The 20,602-nt window shown below is 42.5% G+C and overlaps 1 protein-coding gene, 1 long non-coding RNA gene and 1 other non-coding gene across 34 annotated transcripts in view; 1 reads left to right on the top strand and 2 right to left on the bottom strand.

The window, feature by feature from the left end:
• Nucleotides 1-20,602, top strand: part of RGS8 (regulator of G protein signaling 8) — a 139,967-nt gene that overhangs the window by 22,735 nt on the left and 96,630 nt on the right. For 9 of the 32 annotated variants that reach the window (XR_014816453.1, XR_014816457.1, XM_084977906.1 and 6 more), the window contains 5 exons: nucleotides 1,118-1,293; nucleotides 9,716-9,839; nucleotides 16,405-16,470; nucleotides 17,033-17,184; nucleotides 18,451-18,524. The gene's annotated coding sequence lies outside the window, so the exon portion shown is untranslated. Of the gene's footprint in view, nucleotides 1-1,117; nucleotides 1,294-9,715; nucleotides 9,840-16,404; nucleotides 16,471-16,951; nucleotides 17,185-18,450; nucleotides 18,525-20,602 lie in introns of those variants that run through there. The other 23 variants (XR_014816447.1, XM_021063766.2, XM_084977907.1 and 20 more) reach the window with 8 other exon arrangements.
• LOC146400178 (uncharacterized) lies at nucleotides 2,580-16,645 on the bottom strand. The gene is made up of 2 exons (XR_014816474.1): nucleotides 16,372-16,645; nucleotides 2,580-6,127 (listed from the first exon to the last, which is right to left on the bottom strand). It is a non-coding gene; the product is annotated as an uncharacterized LOC146400178 (long non-coding RNA).
• Nucleotides 18,190-18,297, bottom strand: LOC146400177 (U6 spliceosomal RNA). Its single transcript, XR_014817006.1, has one exon. It is a non-coding gene; the product is annotated as a U6 spliceosomal RNA (small nuclear RNA).

The following is a 20,602-nucleotide window of genomic DNA, read 5'->3' as shown; positions in this document are numbered from 1 at the left end:
AATAACCACCTTAAAATTATTAGCACATTTAATCCTCATGATAACCCCATGAAGTAAGAGTATTATTACCTCCAGATGAGAAAACAGAGGGATTAGTTCATTGAACTGGCAAAGCTTGGAGTTCCCTTTGTGGCACGGAGGAAAGGAATCCGACTAAGAACCGTGGAGTACCTGGTTTGATCCCTGACCTTGCTCAGCGGGTTAAGGATCTGGTATTGCCGTGAGCTGTGGTGTAGGTGGCAGACGCAGCTCGGATCTGGTGGATCTGGCATTGCTGTGGCTGTGGTGTAGGCTGGCAGCTGTAGCTCTGATTCTACCCCTAGCCTGGGAACCTCCATATGCCACAGGTGGGGCCCTAAAAAAGCAAAAAAAAAAAAAAAAAAAAAAAGATAAAAATAAAAATGAACTGGCAAAGCTAGGTCCGTCCTAGATTGTCTTTGTCCAGAACCTGCTATGCCGGGTCATCTCCTTCTGTTTGGGGTTCTTTTTTTAGGGCCGCACCTGTGGGATAAGGAAGTTCCCAGGCTAGGGGTCGAATTAGGCCTCCAGATGAAGCCTACACCACAGCTGCAGCAACACCAGATCCGAGCAGCATCTGTGACCTACCCCGTGGCTTGTGGCAACACCAGATCCTTAACTCACTGAGTGAGGCCAGGGATCAAACCTGCATCCTCATGGACACTATAGTGTCCATGCAAACAACCAACAGTAATTGAGTCGGAATGAGACAGGCGAAAAACAACAGTTCTCAGCTCTTTGCTCAATGAAATGGTATGCCAGCTAATATGTATGCATGAAATACGTTCTCTGGGACAACACCAGCATTCTGCATAATCCATCCCCCTTTTCTTCCACCTCCCTGCTCCAGGAAAGCACATTGGAATGCATGTGAGTAAGAGTGACATTATCATAGTAATGGCATTGCATCAGAACTAATTACGAAGGTGACAAATCCTTTGCACATTTTCGTACAAGGAGATAGTGGGTATAAATCGCAGGACACAAATAAAGCTATCTAAGAAATATGGCATTTCCTTTGTTTCTATAAATCAACTTAATTTTGACTCTGGATACCAGCCTCTTGGACTGACAGGAAATTTAACCTCTGTCATTCTAGGCTAACCTCTCTTACTCCCCACGAGCTGTGCCAAGATTCTACGGCCTCAGGCAGGGCCAGCATGTTGTATTGGACAGTTATCCATGCTGGTTCCACTGAGACTGCTGCTTCTTGAGCCCACAGGATCCCGTTGGCTCTTGGGGCCCTGAAACCCATGAGGAATCTGGGAACCTAGGGTAAGAACGCAGCCTTGCAGCTTGGCCTAGGCTGCATATGTCCTTTTTCTCCAAGGTCCCTTCAGTCTCTCTCTTACTCTAACCCAGGGCCCTTTCATTCTCTTAGATGGAAATTCCCATCCCACTGTCCTTCTGGGGCCCTTTTGATTTCATCAGACTCTTTTCCCCTCAATAGGTTTTGCTCTTTGGAAAAAAAAAAAGAAAGCTGGAAAGTAAGGTATCTTTTCTGTTCTCTTTCTTGCTGGTAACCTCTTGCAAGGCAAGTAAGCAAGACTCTATTTGACTTAGAAGGGGAAAATAGTAATAATAATAATAATAATAATAATAATAATTGGTCATTATAGTGGATTTTTTTTTTTTTTGGCTTTTCCCAGGCTAGGGGTCAAATTGGAGCTACAGCTGCCAGCCTACACCACAGCCACAGCAATGCTGGATCCTTAACCCACTGAATGAGGCCAGGGATCAAACCTGCGACCTCATGGTTACTAGTTGGATGCATTTCTGCTGCGCCATGATGGGAGCTCCTTGAGTGGAATTTATCTGGAAATATCCTTCATTTCTTCTTCTTCCCCTCCTCATCCCCTCTCCTGCTCTTTCTTCTTTTTCACAAAGTGTAAATAACCTTGTTCTCGGTTATAAAAGATGCCATAGAGCAAATTAATAGCTAAGAAAACTGCAGCTTGGCATATGTTTTTCAGACCTTTTTAAAAATATGTTTAAGAGTATTCAAGAGATATTTATTGAGTTATTACTATGTTTTGTAAGCTCGAATAAGGAGGTTGGATTTTATATGAAGTATCAACCCATTGGCAAATTTGAAGGGCAGTCACCTAATTTTTACAGGTTTTAAAGACCACACTGGCTGTCCCACAGAGGGTGGACTATATAGGGTTTTAGGTAAGAAATGATGGTGCCTTGGTAAGATGGGAGTCATGACGAAGGAGAGATGAGCAGGGATTCTGGGTCTGGTTGGGAGAGTGAGTGGACAAGACCATCTGGGAATGGGTCTAGTTGGGAGAGTGAGTGGACAGGACCATCTGGGCAAGGGCAGTAAGGCATTGAAGAGGATTTCTAGGTTTGGGCTTGAGTAGCTGTGTGGGTAGCACTGTCTACAAAGATGGGAAAGACTAAGAGAGAGAGGTGTCCTTTATCCCCTAAAACTCACCTCTCAAAAAGTTTCTCCAACACTGTCTGGGGTCTTGAGTAGTAAATCTAGGGAGTGAATCCTGATCAGGGGAGACACAGGATAACCCAATGGACTGCAAGAAGAACATTCAAAATTTCTATTTAAACTTTTCTTCTCATTCTTTTTAATGTGCATTTCTGTGTATGCTTTACAGTATACATATTAGTACAATGCAGTATATATAAATATAATGCTATACATATTTTATAAATGGTACCTATATATAGTATATATAGATATAGTGTATATATATATATGTATACATATCCACTGTTTATAAACAAATAAGAGTGACTGAATAAAGAAAAGAATAAACTGAGAGTTGTGGCAGACAGCTAGCTGTTCACTAAAATCTGTCCTTCCTTCCAGAATATACAGTAGCTGGGAAGCTGCTGCCCAGCCAGAGGCAACTTTCCCAGACCCCTTATAAGTAGCTGTTCCCAGTTCTCCCCAGTGGGAAGTAAGTAGAAAGGCTAGATATCAGTTCTGGACCATGCCTCTCTTTGTATTCTTTCCCCCTTTGCTGGCTGAGATGCAGAAAATGGCCAGGTCCTGGATATTCTGGAGACCTGAGATGGAAGGAACTTGCATCCCTGAGATGTTGCTGGGCGGGTAGCTGCTCACTTACCAGGAACATCCAGCTCAGGCTGTTATAGGACCAAGAAATAAACTTTTGTGCATTTGAGCTATTTTACACATTTGGGTCTTTTTTGCTATTACAACTAGCATTCAGGGAACATTCTTAACATTTTTGGAGGGACACGTGCAAAATATTTGGAGGCCACTGGTCTAAGCACTTGCCAAATGCAAATGAAATTGTGTTTTCTTGTTCTGTCAGACTCAGCGGACAGCAGCTCACCATTTCTAAGCCATCCCCTCAATTGAAAGCTGTCATTATCATGGAATAATGATTAGGTCTGCTGAGTTTTATTTTTGAGGAATAGTTTTTGAAGACTGGACATTTTTAGGAGGACTCAAAATTTGGATTGCCATTCGTTATAAAAAGCGACTAGCTTTCTTGGTAATCCAAGGGTCGTCTTAGAAAATGTGGAAATACTCAATGAACATTATTAGGAAAAATCAGAGAAATTCAGCAAGATGGAACATTTGTTTGGCACAGAGTTTGCTAACGTTTGCAAATACTTTCGTGTCCTCAGATTTTAGCTTGAAGTATCTTCTTTCAAAGTCCATGAACTTTTAAAACCCAAGTGTTTTCCACTTGCCTTTGCAAATGAAATGAGTTCTCTGCATCGCCCCCACCCAGCACCCCGCCAAGAATATACAGTTGTCACTGGGATTTAGTTGTAGCTTTTCCCCTCGCCTGGGCGAGACTCAGAAAACCTTTCTCAGAGCATTCGGCATAGAGAAGGAATAGAATGATGCATCCAGGCAATATTTCTGGAAGCTGAGATCAACAGATCATGATTAAAATCGGCTTGCAATTCTCTTGGCTGAGAATGTCACGCCAGCTGCTTCCAAAGCCCATAAGATGATGGATGTCTTAGCGTTATCCCCACTGCTCTTCAGAATTTATCAGCACAAAAGAAAAATGGGGAAAGGTGAGAACTCCCAGAGATTCCAAAATCCTTTTGGCAGCAGTGAGCAGTGAAAGCTTGGTGTCAGTTATGAATGAATCACCGGGCATTTGTGTGGCGACAGAGAGGGGTGTCAAAACCTTGGCGCTCTAATCAAGAGCAGCAGGAGCCTCTGGACAAGGGAGCCGGCGAAGCAGTCAGGTCATTGTCCTTCTAACCTGCGAAGGTTAGCCAGTTGCCATTGACGGAAAACACATTGTTAATATCATGGATGCAAAATCCTACACCCGTTCCCTGTGGAGGAGTACATGGTTCTAGGGCATGGCGGGTCCCATCCCGCGTGGATTCACGGAGGGCGTTGCAGGAGTTCCGGTGCTGTGAAACTGGTCAAGGGCTACGTGGGTGGGAATCCAGGGTGGCAGAAAGATGGATGTGAATAGGTCATCTTGGGTTTGGATGCTAGTTTCCTTCCTTTCCCTTTTCCCTCTCCTTTTTCCTAGTAAGGGAGCTAAGAATAAAAATGCTGGAACCTGCTGTTTTATTTTTCACTCAAGAAACTGATTAATGAGGGCTGCTGGGTTTAATCAATGGTTGTCTATTTCAGCTTAGAAAACACTATTTTGAGGAGTGGAAAAAATATTGGCAATCATTCACCTTGTGGAGAGCTGCATTATTTTGCAAGTGGTGAAAGAAATAGACTTTGGCCGTGGAGAAGCCTGGGCTAGACTATTTCTCCCTCTGATGGGTTAGGATATGTAATAGCTGTGTGACCTTATGTGATTCCTTTATTTCCCCTGAACTCTAGTCCCTCCCCTTAAGAAATGGTCATGGTAGTATTCGTCACCTCTTAAATTTGTTCTGAAAATTGAGCAGGAGCCTGATATGTTGGATAAATGTTACCTCTCTTCCTTATCTCCTATCTTTTCTCCTTTCAGCTTTGCAGAAGTAAGATAGAGGCAGCAGTTGTGGATGGGTACTTGGGTGTAGAGCCTCTGCTCCTGGTTAAATTTCCTGCTGAGTGTTTTCTGAATCCCTACGCACTGTGATTGAATCAGGAGACTTGACATCACCCCCGTATTCATTCCTGTCTGCAACCTTCCCCTCTTTCTTGCCTCCAGAAGTGAAAAATGAACTGACCACGAAGGAAAGTTGGCTTTAATTTCTCAAAGAGAAGCTGTGGAATAATAATTTGAATACTAACTCTTTGTTGAGCCTGGTCAGTGTTAGGTCCCCTCACCCTGTTGGTGCAGAGGTTTGTGCTCTGTTTTAAAAGAGAAAGAGTCTGAATGCTGCCCACAGTCAGCCCTGTGTCCATGAACCAGTGCAGTAAATCCCAGCTCTTGTATTTGATTGTATGAGAACTTCATTCTAGCATGGCACTACCTTAACCACTTATAGTCTGTCCCTCTCTATCTGGAAAAAGAGAAAAATCTAGGTAAGGTTGAGTTCAGGAGGCAGCAACTATTCCAAGTATTTTAAGTAGGAAGGGAGATAGGGTGTTTCCAGAATTGCTTGAAGTAAGGTTAGGGAGTGAGGTGCTAGGCTGGGCTTCCAGAATGACTTCTAGGATATCGCAGGACTAACCCACTAGGGGCATGATGACCTCTGGGTCCATTGAGAAGGGCAGGATCAGAAGCTGGATCCATTGGCTTTCATAACACAACGACATAGATTGAGAGGATCAGAAAGACGGCCTCAAGAGGGGTTCTTGCTGCCCCTCCTCAAACCCCCTGAACGGTGGAAGGTGGGGTCTGGTGATCTCCATTGCCCAACACCCCCTCAACAGCCGAGGAAACACTGAAACACCGAAAACACTAAAATCTTCATTGTTGGCAGAAAATAGCAAAAGCAGCAGGAAGATGCTTCCACCTTCCAAATCTCTTATGAGTGCATTGAGTTGGTAGAACGTTCAGCCTTCTAACTTGAATCTGAAAAGTGTATTTTTTTCACTTCCAGTCTCTTGTGTCACTGGAAGGGACCTGAAAATAGGTGAGAACAGATTCTGGGCCACAACCAACTAAATCCTGCACACTGTCCTGTCGGAATCTCATTATATGCACATGGAATTGTCTCCAGTTCAGCAGCAGGTCTTCAGCAAAACCAAGCACGTTCACTGAGGAGAGAGAGAGAGAGAGAGCGCTATTTAAACATGGTGGGCAATTGTATTGCACACTCAACTCAAGGAGTGAATATCAGATCTGGAGTGGGTGTGGATGAGAGATGGAGACTTTCTGTTTCCTCAGTGGATCTCAGTTCCTATGGACTTCTGACAGGATGAGAATCTTGACTCTCTGTATACAGTTAACCCTCCATATCTGCCATTCTGCATCCATGAATTTAACCAACGATTGACTGAAAGTATATGGAAAAAAAAATTCCAGAAAGTTCCAAAAAAGTGAAACTCAAACTTGCCATGCAACTATTTACATAACATTTACGTTGTATTAGTTATCATAAGCAACCTAGAGATGCTTTAAAGTGTGTGGGAGAACACTGTTGGTTATATGCAAATGTGATGCCATTTTATAATAAGGGATTTGAGCATCCTCAGATTTGGTATCCATGGGTGTCCTGGATCCGGTCCTCCATGGATACCGAGGAATGACTGTACTCTGAATAAGTGAGGAGAAGCAGTAAAGAATATCTTTGTCACATCTGGCCCTCAACCTAGGCCAAAACATTTGTGTTATAAGCTAACATGATAAACATAAAGAGTATTCAGGGAAGGCGGTTTTTAAAAATTGGTTCTGATTTTTTTTTTCCTTCCTGGCTGAAATTTTAGACCCCAGCCTCCTCACTCCACCCCCATAAGATATTGTTTCATCGTGCTTCACTGAGAATTCAGTGAGAATCAAATCAGATGCGAAGTCATGTGAAAGTACACTGTTAATTGTAGAGTCCTGTGTAATATCTGATGCTACTGACATACAGAGTGACTTGCATGTAATGGGTACTTTTAATGTTTTCCCAAATTTGTTTTATCATTGTCTCTCTCTCTCTCTCCATATATATGTTTATATATTATTTACATAGCATATATTTTTACATTTATGTATTACATATATATTTTTTAATTTTTTTCACGCTCAGAAATCATGCCCCTTTGTCCATAAATACTTTGCTATATATTGTCTTTTTGTCCTTTTTGGGCCACACCTGTGGCATAGGCAGGTTCGAAGGCTAGGGGTCTAATTAGAGCTACAGCTGCCTGCCTACGCCAGAGAGATCCGAGCCACATCTGCAACCTACACCACAGCTCACAGCAACGCCGGATCCTTAACCCACTGAGCCAGGCCAGAGATGGAACCCGCAACCTCATGGTTCCTAGTCAGACTCATTTCCGCTTCGTCGCGATGGGAACTCCCATTGTCTTTTTTTAAATTAAGGTGTAGTGAATTTACAGATGCTGTGCCAATTTCTGCTGTAAATATATTTTCTAAGAATAATATTCACTCAGGCTATTTAACAATGACATACTATTATCTAATTACAGACCTTACATTTTGCAAACTGTTCCCATAATTTAAAAAATTACTTTTTTATTAAAGGATAGTCGATTTACAATGTTGTGCCAATTTCTGCTGTATAGCAAAGTAACCCAGTCATACCTTCCTAGACAATCCTTTTCTTATATTATCTTCCATCTGTTCCCATAATTTTTAACATCATTTTTTATAGTGACGCCTTTTCTTCTGCTCCAGGATCCAATACAGAATCAGACAAATGGAACAGTTTTCTAACTTTGATTTTCATGACATTGACATTTTTGAAGAATGTAGGCCAGTTATTTTTTAGAAGTCTTTCAAACTGGGTTTTGTCTGATGTCCCCTCATGACTAGAGCTGGATTATGCAATTTTGTCAGGAATATTAAATAAGTTGTTAATGTTTTTTAAGCTATATAGAAGTCATGATCTGACGTAGATTCTCTAATGTGAATTGTCAATCACTGGATGGTTTGAAGATGACTGGACAGGGAGTCGGTCCAAAGTGGAAAACAAAAGCCAGTGTGGAAGCCAAGTTTTGCTATTAACCATGTGACGTTGAGTTACAATAATAATAACAAGGATGCAACAACAACTTTACTTAGCAATCCACATAGTGTCCTTACATTCATTATCTCATGAATGCTTCAACAATCTCATGAGGTAAAAATGATTCTGACTTATGGATGAGAAAACTCAGGCTTGGGAAGATCAAGTTCCTTGCCCAAGGTCACAAGGTAGCGAAGACCAGAGGCAGGAGTCAAACCCAAGTCTTAAAACTAGACTCTGAGTCTTATGCTCTAACCCCACATGTTGGAACAGAAGTCACATTGCCTTGTTGGGAATTCATCTCTAAAAGGAGAAGGGTAAATTAAACAGAATGTAAGGTAGTGCTTCCCAGCCTTGCGGATTTTAAGAGCAATAAAAATAGTGTTAAAAATTAGGAAACGGGGGTTCCTGTTGTGACTCAGTGGTAATGCACCTGACTAGTATCCATGAGGACATGGGTTTGATCCCTGGCCTCGCTCAGTGGGTTAAAAGATCCAAATGGCCATGTGCTGTGGTGTAGATCACAGATGTGGCCCAGATTCTGCGTTGCTGTGGCTGCAGTGTAGGCGAGTGGGTACAGCTGGGATTCGGCCCCAGCCTGGGAACTTTCGCATGCTGCAGGTGCAGCCCTAAAAAGAAAAAAAAAAATTGGAGAACAGACACTACCAAGTAAGAATATTAAAATATAAAGCAAAATATTATCTAATATTAGTACTGTTTGATCAAAAGGACATTTTAACGTAAAAATATAGAAAAGCCATAATTTCATAATACAGAACATTCTTTGAAATTGGATATCTTGGTTTTGTAACATATTCAGTACCTTGTCATTAATTTCCCTTGTTCGCTGGGACCTTGTGAAGACTCTGCCTGGAACAGCCCCCACCTGGGTCTGGCATTTGGGGAGCACTGTATGATGGTGTCTTCTTGCTGTGTCGTCCAGTGGCTTTATTCTGTGTGACAGAAGTATGTGGGCAGGGAAGGGAACAGTGCCCGGTGAGATGGAGCTGAGATGGAGCTGAGCTGGAGTAGGGAGACAGCACTGAGGAGTGCTGATGTCTGCCCTTGGGATTTCTGAGTTGTCTTTGATTCCTCTTCCTCCTCCGTATTTCCTTGTTCACTGTTCCCTGTCTTGTATTTATCTACTGCTGTTGTCCTTCTTCTCCCCACACCCCCTCCTCTTCTTTCTTCTTCTCCTTTTAAAAAGCATTTTCCACTTTCTTTTCTTTTGCTCCTCTGCTCCTTAGCCCTCACTCTCAAGGAATAAGAAAGAATTGGCAGCTGATCAAATGCAACATCATCATTTTGGTAACATAGGAATAGAATATCACCAGTCTCGAGTCTGAGGAATTAGGGAGGAAGGTTCTAGAAGGAAGCCTCTGTCAGTTAAGTTAGGTACAGAGTGTATTTCTTTTATATATATTTTCTTAATTTTATTATGTGTCTTTTGTTAATATTATTAAGTAGCCAAACCTTGAAGTGGGTCTAATAACTCCCTTAATGTCAGAGGAGTAGTGATGACTGTAAATAACAGTTTGCAACATTATATCAGCTCTAGTGTGATTTTTGTTTTTTCTTTTCTTTTGCTTTCTTTCGTTTTTTTATTGTATGACTTCTATTTTTTCCATTATGGTTGATTTACAGTGTTCTGTCAATTTCTACTCTACAGCAAAGTGACCCAGTCAAATAGCTTTGTCATAGGTGACAAAGTAACCAAGACTGCTGCTACTACCACCGAAGTGTGACACCTGCAGTCATAATCCAAGGATAAGGCTGCATTTCTTCGGTTAAAGGTGAGTGAAAATCAAGCTGTAATTTCTTTTTCCATTCCAAGTTCATGGATTCCCCGAATTCTACCCATGGGTCTCTTGGTAGAGGGGAGATCTGTGGACTCCAGATTAAAACCCCTGTTTTAAAGTCTGTATACTCCCTGACCGCTTCTTCATCTTCCATTCATGTCTCAACTTTGTGATTCCTCAGATATCTGTTGAGTGTCCACTGCGAATAAGGTACGCCACCTTTTGTCGTCTGGCTTTTACTTCCATGGCCCAGGGTCCCTATTCTCACCACAGTCACTAATGTCCCCTCAAATTTGAAGGATCTTTTCTCCTTCTTCTTCCTTTTTTTTTTTTTTTTTTTGGTTGGTTTTATTTTATTTAAAATTTTTTTTAGGTTTTTTTAAAAAAATAGTTCTTTTTTTCCCTATTGTTTATTTTAGTCATTTTAAATTTTTTTTGAAGGACTTTTTCCATCTCCGTATTATTCCATCTCTGTACAGCCTCAGAAGCCAAGCCATTCCCTCCCTGGCGTGTTCTCCTTCCTGGCCTTCTGCAGAATTCTTCTCTATGGCTGTGACACAGTGGTTTTAAACCCTCATAATGGCAGAACTCACACAGGGAGCCTTTTCTAGACACGAGTCAGGGGATCTGTTTTCCGGATGTTCTTTTTTTTTTTTTTTTTGTCTTTTTGTTGTTGTTGTTGTTGCTATTTCTTGGGCCGCTCCCGCGGCATATGGAGGTTCCCAGGCTAGGGGTCTAATTGGAGCTGTAGCCACCGGCCTACGCCAGAGCCACAGCAACACGGGATCCGAGCCGCGTCTGCGACCTACACCACAGCTCAAGGCAACACCGGATCGTTAACCCACTGAGCAAGGGCAGGGACCGAACCCGCAACCTCCTGGTTCCTAGTCGGATTCGTTAACCACCGCGCCATGATGGGAACTCCTGTTTTCCGGATATTCTGAAGGAGAAAGTTCGTGGGAGGGTCCAGGCTGTACAAATAATTCTAATTTGCACCAGTATTTGAGAATTGCTTCCTAAGTGATCGATGAGTGCTTGTTGTATGTTAGTCATAATGATAATAGCTATCATCTTAGGCATTTTTCTTTCTCCCATTGAGTTTCTAAGCACAGGTCTTGCTTGATCTTTTCTTGGCTTCATTTCCCTCTTTAAAAGTGAACGTAAAACAAAATTCCACCTCCTTCAGCAAAGTGATTTATATATAAATGAAGAAATGTCTGCAAAGTGCTTCTGGAGTCAAATGTATTTTGTAAAAATAAAAAGCATACTTTATTTTGGAAGTGAACTGGGAGAAGGCAGAGATAGATAGTAAATACCAGGGCTGGCTTGTAAGGTGCTAACTCACTGATAATGATAAGTAAGCACTGTTAGTCTATGTGTGAGAATGTGGGGCAGGCAGGAAGTGAACTTTTGCAGGTGTGAGGTTTGTGACTAGCAGACCCAGTGCAAGGTCATAGATTTTTAAAGAAATATTGACTTAAAGACAAATACCATATGATATCAGTTATAACTGGAATCTAATATCCAGCACAAATGAACATCTCCTCAGAAAAGAAAATCATGGACTTGGAGAAGAGACTTGTGGTTGCCTGATGGGAGGGGGAGGGAGTGGGAGGGATCGGGAGCTTGGGCTTATCAGACACAACTTAGAATAGATTTATAAGGAGATCCTGCTGAGTAGCATTGAGAACTATGTCTAGATACTCATGTCGCAACAGAAGAAAGGGTGGGGGAAAAAACTGTAACTGCAATGTATACATCTAAGGATGACCTGACCCCCTTGCTGTACAGTGGGAAAATAATAAAAAAAAAAAAAAAAAAAAAAAAGAAATATTGACTCTCAAAGTTGGAAGGAACCTTAGGGTCCATCCTTTATCTCATGGTTGAATCCTTGTGAAAACATCCAGTCAGGGCTACGTTACGACTTTCTTGAGTCCCAGGCACATTGACTTTTGTAGGCCTTTTGCGTCATAAAAAATATTTAAAGTTATATTTTATGACTCCATTGGAATGAACCCAACTGAAACCCAGGTTGGATTCATTGTTGTATATTTATTATTATATTTACTTTTCTCATGGTTTTGAAAGAAATCAAAATTAAAACATTTTGGGAGCCCCTAAAAGCCTCGTGGGCCTTAGGCACTTGCTTCCTGTACTTGAGAGAAGTCAGCTCTGTTTCTAGAGAGGGAACTCATTATATTACAAAGCAGCCTGAAGATTCCACTTAAGGATGATTTTATTTGATAGCGAGTTCTTTCTTATTTTGGCTGAAGTTTTCTCTCTCTCTCTCTCTTTTTTTTAAAAGGCTTTTATTCTAGTTCCTTTCGCTAGAAATAGTCTGTTCCTTCTTCCTCTTGTCCCGGGTACAAGAGCCTGTCTATTCCAAGTGTCCATGGACCAGAAGCACTGACATCACCTGGAGGCTGATTGGACATGCAGGATCTCAGGTCTCACCCTGTATCTACTGAATCAGAATCTGCATTTTATTTATTTATTTATTTATTTATTTAATTTTGTGGAATCTGCATTTTAAAAGCTCCTCAGGAGTTCCCTTGTGGCACGGCAGGTTAAGGAAACAGCTCGTTACTTTGGGTCGCTCCTGTGGCGTGGGTTCAGTCCCTGGCCAAGGAACTTCCACATGCTGAGCAAAGGGGAAAAAAAAATGGTCCTGGAGATTTATATTCGCATTAAAGTTGGAGAAGCACTATGCTGGCGAGAATAATAATAGCAAATGTTTATTGAGTGCTATTCTATGCTGGACACTATTTTAAGTGCTTCGCGTCGATTAATCCTTATTTATTTTTCCCCATTGTACAGATGAGCAAATTGAGGTGCAAGCATGAGTGGCTTGCTCAGGTTTATCCAGTAAGGAAGTGATGTGCAGGAATTCAAAACAAGCTGTGTGACTCCAGGACCTATATGCTTTTCTTTCAAAATAAAAAAAAAATGAAGTCTAGTTGATTTACAGTAATATTATATAAATTATAGGTGTACAATATAGTGATTCTCAGTTTTTAAAGGTTATACTTAATTTATAGTTATTACAAAATGTTAGCTGCATTCCCTGTGTTGTACGGTATATCCTTATAGTGTATTTATTTATTTATTTTTGTTTTTTAGGGCATATGGAAGTCCCCAGGCTAGGGGTTGAACCAAAGCTGCAGCAGCCAGCCTACACCACAGCCACAGCGACACCAAATCTGAGCTGCAGCTGCGACCTACACCACAGCTCAGGGCAACACTGGAGCCTTAATTCACTGAGTGAGGCCAGGGATCAAACCTGTATTCTCACGGATCCCAGTTGGGTTTGTAACCCGCTGAGCCACAACGGGAACTCTTTTGTAGCTTATTTTTTTTACCTAATAGTCTGTACCTCTTCTATGCCCGTTACCTCCACGCTATTTTGCCCGGCCTTCTGTGCTTCTTTCGAGAAGAAGTTGCTGCTGCCTTGCTCACAGCCCGGACTGCCAGGGCAGGCCCAGTATTTTTAAAAAATACCACTTAATCCCACGGTCTTGCTATAGCTGATTGGAGGAGAGACAAATCCCTGTTTCATGGCCAAGATTAAGACTACAACTTAACACTTGGGGGTCTGATACAAACCAGTCATTGATAAACTGGGCTTTGCTAAAATCAAAAACTTCTGCTCTGTGAAGACAGTGTCATAAGAATGAGAAGACAAGCCACAGACTGCGAGAAAATATTTGCAAAAGACACATCTGGTAAAGGATTATTTTCTAAATTATACAAAGAATTCTAAAACTTAAGGATAAGAAAACAGACAACTCAATTAAAAAATGGGCCATATGGTTGCCAAGGGGGAGGGGCAGGGAGTGGGATAGACTGGGAATTGGGGGTTAGTAGATGTAAACTATTACATTTAGAATGGATGGGCAGTGAGACCTTATTGTCTAGCACAGGGGACCATGTCCAGTCTCTTGGGATAGGAGTCCAAGAAAGGAAATGTATATGCATTTATGACTGGGTCACTTTGCTGTACAGCAGAACTTGGCACAACACTGTAAATCAACTACACTTTAGCAAAAAAAAATTAAAAAAAAATGGGCCAAAGACATTAACAGACATCTCACCAAAGATACACAGATGGTAAATAATCCTATGAAAACATGCTCACATCATATGTCATCAGAGAAATGCAAATTAAATACATTAGATTCACCAAAATCTGGAACGCTGACAACAGTAAATGCTGGTGAGGATGTGGAGCAACAGGGACTCTAATTCATTGTTGGTGGGACTGACACATGGTACAACCACTTCGGGAGACGGCTCGTGGTTGCTTGCAAAACGAAGTATACTCTTACTATATGATCCAGCAGTCTTGCTCCTTGTGTTTATCCAAAGGGGCTTGAAAACTTATGTCCACACCAAAAACATGCACATGGATGTTTATAGCAGCTTTGTTCATAATTGCCAAAACTTGGAAGTAACCAAGATGTCCTTCCGTAGATGAAAGGGTAAATAAGCAGTGGTATATCCAGACAATGGAATATTATTCAACACCAAAAAGAAATGAGCTATCAAGCCATGAGCACATGGAGGAAATTTAAAAGCATGTTATTCAGTAAAAGAAGTTGACTGGAAAAGCTATGTACTTGAAATTATGTAGTATGATTCCAATGATAGGACGTTCTGGAAAAGCAAAACTATGGAGACCGTAAAAAGACAAGTGGTTGCCAGGGGTGGAAGTGGGGGAGTCAAGATGAATAGGCAAAGCATAAAGGAATTTTAGAGCAGTGAAAATACTCTGTATGTTACCGTAATGATGGATCCATGTAATTATACGTTTGTCCAAACCCATAGAATGCACAAAACCAAAAGTGAACTCTAAACTGTGGACTTTGGGTGATTATGATGTGTCAGTGTAGGTTCACCAGTTGAAAGAAAAGTGCCACTTGGGGTGGTGTTGGGGGGGGGAATGTTGATGAGAGAGGCTGTGCACCTGTGTGGAGAGGGGGTATAGTCTCTGTACTTTCCTCTCAGTTTTGCTGTGGCCTAAAATTGCTCTAAAAATGCATACTCTTTAAACACAAGTAAGCCAAGCCACTAGGATTCTCACTCAGTGGTTTTTAAATGAAGCAGCTTGGAAAGAATTTGCTAGTTGTTAGGGGAAGAAGCAGGTGGGGGGCCAGATGAGTCATGTGAAAGGTAATTTTTCTGTAAAAAGGTACTTGAGCTTCTGCTCTTATAGTGTCTAGACCACACCTTAAGTTCAGGTCCACTCTCCCATGATTTTTCCAGGAGGCCCAAGCCTATGATGGCTTTGTCTCTTGGATTTTCCGAAGAGTCTCCTTGGAAGCTCTGTGATAATCCTGTTTTAGCTGAGCCAGCTTGAATGAGTTTCTATTGTTTATTATCATTAGAAACTGAACTACAGCGACACCCATTTGCAGATTTGGGAACACTTATGCATCTCCTTGAGAGATCCTGTCTCTAAGCCAAACACCCTCAATTCGGTCTGTTGATATTCGTGCCTGTGTCCCTCCGCTCCCTTTCTTGGTCCTTCCTCTCTGGACCATACAGTTGAGGCCTTCAAAAATGGACTAATAGCAAGGCTGGAACTGGACACTGCTTCTATGGAGCAATTCAAAGGGAAAAGAGTAGGTCTGCCAGCCTCGAAATTTCTTGCTTAGCCCCTGACAAGACTCTTCCCCAGAGCCTTAAAATTGGTTCTGTTTACAAAAGAGCCTTTAAAGGGGCTACACTGTAACTTGCTGAGAATGAGGCCCTGTACCAATGAGGAGGTCCTTTGAAGAAAAGCAGGGAAAATCAAAGGTGGAGAGATGGGTCAGAGAGAAGTTTTCCCCAGTTTGCTCTGGCTTGAAGGTATTTAAAGGGGAAACCCTGGTGGAAGCAGTGTCCCCAAACTCTGGGGAAGGAACAGGTGTGCAGACTGGCAGGTGACTAGTTTGCAGCAGTAGAGAGAAACTGTGGTCGCCTCCCCCTGTGGTTGTCGTGTTAGGTCAGTACTAACTTTAGCCGTGCACTCCTCAAATGGGGACAGTCCACTAGTGGATTAAATCCTCCTTAAGTGACTGAGAGGCTTTTAGCCAGAGATCAGAAGAAAGGAAAGTATTTCATCTCTTCTCTGCCTGGTGCCTGATGACTTCCGGACCAGGAACCCTTCTCCAGTGTTTTGCATTATAATAAAACTTCCTATTCCTGTAGCGTTGATCTCCCAGGAGCTTGAAGTCCTCCATAAGTATTTTATCAGCTACTCTCACCTGGAGGGTGTGGGAAGGGGGAGGAAGCTAGGACAGCGTCTGGCTTGTTTTCTCCCTGGCGGTCACTCTTGGCTGAAACCTCAGGTCCTCTGAAGGAGAGGGTTGAGGAAGCAGACCCGAGAACTTTCTCCTTGTAGAATAGGCTCCTTTCAATGTGGGGTAAACATCCTCTTTCCTGTTTGGGGTCTCTAAGGCACAGAGAAGCCATGCAGGATAACTGAGTTCTCTGCTACGTCACTGGCAAGTCTAGAGCAAGTGTTATCAAGTGTTCAGCTACTGACCTGTCTCTCTCTCCAATGTCTTCCTTTCTGCAGTGAACAAGGGACTCTTCCAGAGCTGAGGTGGGCTGGTTTATCCTGAAACAAGCCTGAGGAGAGAAGGCAAGTAACTCGAGCTGGAAGGCATGACCCCAAGATGGTAGGCTGACCTTCAGACACGCTCTCCTCAGACCCACAGCCAGCGCAGCTCTCATCAGATCAAGCTGCCTCTCAGGGGCTCGAACATTTTAAAAAAGATCTGAAGGTGTTTCAAATGGTGCTGGGACATAAATAGCTCTTGCAGAAGAGTGTTGCCTCAGGGATATGATGACCGAATCAGCACTGCGTTGAATTAGCAGTGATCTGGTCTTCAGGGTAGAGTGATGGTAAATGAATGTTATTACATTTTTACCCTGTGAATGAGCCCTTAGGAAAGAGACAAACAGCTTCCAGGTGTCTTGCCACAAGATTTAAACAACTGAGTCACTCGAACTTGATGGAGGAACAAGTGGCAGCCTAGAATCTCCTCATGATTCAGGCGGCCGCCAACTTGGATTGTCCCCAGTTCCAACTTTAGCATCTTTCTTTAGTCACTCTGCCACACAGTCAGTTCCCCTTCTGTAGATGCACAATAGGAGGAAATTCTAATGAAGGAGACAAAGCTGCCACTGTCCTGTCTGACCAGATATCCCCGGAGACAACAGGCTCCCCACGCCAGGAAAGGCAGTTCCTGAGAGGAACCACCTGTAGGTGTTCCCTGTCTGAGCCTCGAACCCTTGGCCATCCCCCCAGCAGGCCTGATTGATGTGCTGACCCTCTGGTCGTCAAGGAAGCAAGGTAATCTCTCAAGAATGTCTGATTAGGTGGCTCTGCTCAGACTAACTGTGCTGTTAGGCAGGAGGTGGAAGGGAGTGGAGGGAGTGTTGTCTTAGAAGTCCTGTCTCTCTATTAGCTGGACATTAGTCTGACATCTGACATTAGGTGGGTTGGAACTCTCTGGGTCTTAGTTCTCTCATCTGTAGGGTTAATGACCTAGAACGACTGAGCAAGAATTAGAGTCGATAAACGGTAACTTAAAAGCATGGAATGTATTGCCTCTTTCATAAGCATAAAAGCATCCAATGCATTTGTGTGGGTTGAGAATCCATTTTTATTTACTGATGGTGGATTTTCGGGGGGGGGGGGGTCATTAGTCCACTGAGGAATCTCCAAGCAGAGGAGTTTGGTGAAAAAACAGGACATTCCAGGGAAAAATGTCCCCTCTTGTGACTGAGTTAAAAAAAATTCATCTAGAAAACCTTCAGAAGCAATGTAGTCTAATGTACAAAGCATGGTTTGCCAGTGGGCTTAAGTATCTTCCTATTGATTATGAAGAAAGAAAAATCCTCTGTAAAGTCAGGGGTCTGAAACTGTTGATGATGTCAGGAGGGTAGTGTTACCATGACAAATGCCAGAGAAGGGTGTGGGGCTGCCCAGAACTTGAAAATAGAACATATGGGAAGTGTCACTATGACTTCATTGTTGTCCAGGAAAGAGAGCAAGCCATTCCAGCTGACTGGTTCCAGTTCTTTAGACGGAGTGGAAAGGGGGAAACTCCTTGCAGTCTTATAGCCCAAGCAAAAGAGCTCTTAAGCATATTCCACACTCTCTGTTGTCATTCTGCTTTCACCGAACAAATTTCTGACCTATAATTTATTAGTCAATATTAACGAGCACCTACTCTGTGCCTTCCCCTGTCTACTACCTACATTTCATATGCATTATCATACATGGCTCCTCACAGCAGCCATCTGAGGCAAGGATCAAGAATCCCGTTTTTAATTTATTTCTATTTATTTACTTTAAAATCGGGAGTGCTCCGTGAGTGTGTGTGTCATCCTTGTGTAGGGCCATGCCCGTCTTCTCTGTATTGTTCCACTTTTAGTATATGTGCTACTGAAAAGAGAGCACAAGAACCCCATTTTTAGATGAAGAAACAGACTCAGGGTGGTTAAGCAATTTTGTCATAGTTACTCATAAGAAATAGTAGTGCTGTGATTTAATACTGCTTAGACTAACTTTCAATGCCTTCTTTCTTTCCTGCATGCTGCTGCCTCCTGGAAGGGAACTGCTTGATGCTGCTTCTGGTTGGTTGCACCAGAGTTGTCTCCCTGGCTGGAGATGAAGGAGTGGCCACGGTTAGTGAGGCTCAAGCCCCCTAAACTGCTTATTTTTGGGCAAACTTGTTATTGTGTTAGGATAGGATAGAAAAAGATTAGACCTTGAACTGCAATATTCTCATTAAGATAGTGTCTCTGTGGCCCTGACAAAAATAGGCTGTCAGTTCTTCCCCTTGTATTTTGGCACTGATTAACCTCTGGAAGGATGTGTGAAGACATAAAACATTCTCTGTGTGGCATCTTTAAATGGGAAGCACACCAGAATTTACTTTCTCTCCTCAGGAAACCTCCAAATTAAATGAATACAAGGAGCTTGGTATTAACTGCTTTTGTTTTCACAGCGGCTGAAATAACTCTGCCTTCCCTGGTTTGATTCATGATCACTTTGGTTGAAATTACATGTGTCTAAAGATAGGACATGCAGGTCAGAACTTCTGAATGGATACTGTCCTTTGTTTTAATGGGATCTGCTCATTTTAGCTCAAAGCAGCCCTTGACCCACAAATGAATGTGAAAAGCCCGTAGAAATCCCTCAATATGGACGATTTCATCTAGATAGTCTCAGCAATTCATATGGATCGTGTTTGCATTTAAGAGGCTATCTGGAGTTCCCGTCGTGGCGCAGTGGTTAACGAATCCGACTAGGAACCATGAGGTTGCGGGTTCGGTCCCTGCCCTTGCCCAGTGGGTTAACGATCCGGCGTTGCCGTGAGCTGTGGTGTAGGTTGCAGACGCGGCTCGGATCCTGCGTTGCTGTGGTTCTGGCGTAGGCCGGTGGCTACAGCTCCGATTGGACCCCTAGCCTGGGAACCTCCATATGCCGCGGAAGCGGCCCAAAGAAATAGCAAAAAAAGACAAAAAAAAAAAAAAGAGGCTATCTAACAATTAGCATGAGGCCTGTGTGACCCCCTTTTCATTGGAAAGGTTCGCAGTTAAGTGCCCATCATGCAGATTTGTACTGAGGAACACCAATGAATTGCTTCAATGGTGGATGATTGGAAAGGTGGTGGTGGAGGAAGATGGCAGCAGAGAGGGGTCTGAAAACTGAGTTATAAGATGACCTGGGGTGTTTTTAGCTCAGGGAAGAATTCTGAAGGAGGCAAGCTGTCTTCAGACATTTGGGGGACTCATTCGCTCTTCGCAGGAAGAAGTAGGCTTCCCCTCTGTTACCTTAGGGGGCTGAACTTGGACTAAAACAAGGTAGATGCAGAGAGACTCATGTGGGGGAAATCTTTAAATTAGGATGTTTAAGGAACAGTGCCTGGTCGTTAAAGTTGTTTTGAAGGATGGAATGGGGAGCTACCTCAAGTCTTGCTGTGCTCCCCATCAGTGGAACGCATTTAAGCCAGGGAAGCCGTGGCATGGATTCCAGCATTGAGTGAGAGGCTGTCCCCAGTGACCTTAGGTACCATTCCAATTCTAGTTCATGGTTTGATTTAGATATCGATGTCAGTTACTCTGACATACATCAAAAATGAGGACTCATTTAACAGTGTAGATTGGAGAAGAGCCTATTTATGCACTAAAACCTCACTAATTTAAAATAACTGAAGGGGAAAACCAGTTGGGTCGGTGAAGTGGATTATGAAATGCTTATAAATAATAAATGGCCATTTTATGACTTTCAAGTCCATGGATGTGTGGAATTATGTCTACCAAAATTGCCTGATCAAGGTCCTGCTTTAATGAATAGAGAATGATTTGTAATCAACATATCAGAGCACCAGGCTCGCTGGCCTCTGCTTAGATTAGAATTAAATCACTTGTAATTCAGAGTGTTTGAAAACAGTTGGTCTCTTAAGTAAATAATCAGACCCCTTGGTCTTTGGTTTCAAGTATTCATTTGCTGTCAGCCGTTCCTTTTTTTTCTGTTAATTGTGCAAATGGGAAGCCTCTGTTCAATGTCAATCAAAATGTCACAGTTAAAAATTAAACAAACAAATGTGCACTAGGAATAAATGAGGTTTTTTTTTTTTTTTTTTTTGCTGTATTTTTGCCAGGTGAATTCTCTGTTTCTTAGGCGGGGGTAATAGGTGGCTCAAAACTCATAGAAGGAAACTTTCTGAGGAGCTACTAATATCCAGAGGGTGTGGCAA

The sequence above is a fragment of the Sus scrofa genome, chromosome 9 (assembly GCF_054392235.1).
Source record: "Sus scrofa isolate SSC_HxYL_T2T_F1_AM1 chromosome 9, Sscrofa_HxYL_maternal_Yorkshire_Landrace_v2.0, whole genome shotgun sequence".
Lineage (NCBI taxonomy): Eukaryota > Metazoa > Chordata > Mammalia > Artiodactyla > Suidae > Sus > Sus scrofa.
The sequence above is the reverse complement of the archived record's forward strand: the minus strand, read 5'-3'. Positions and strand labels throughout refer to the sequence as shown.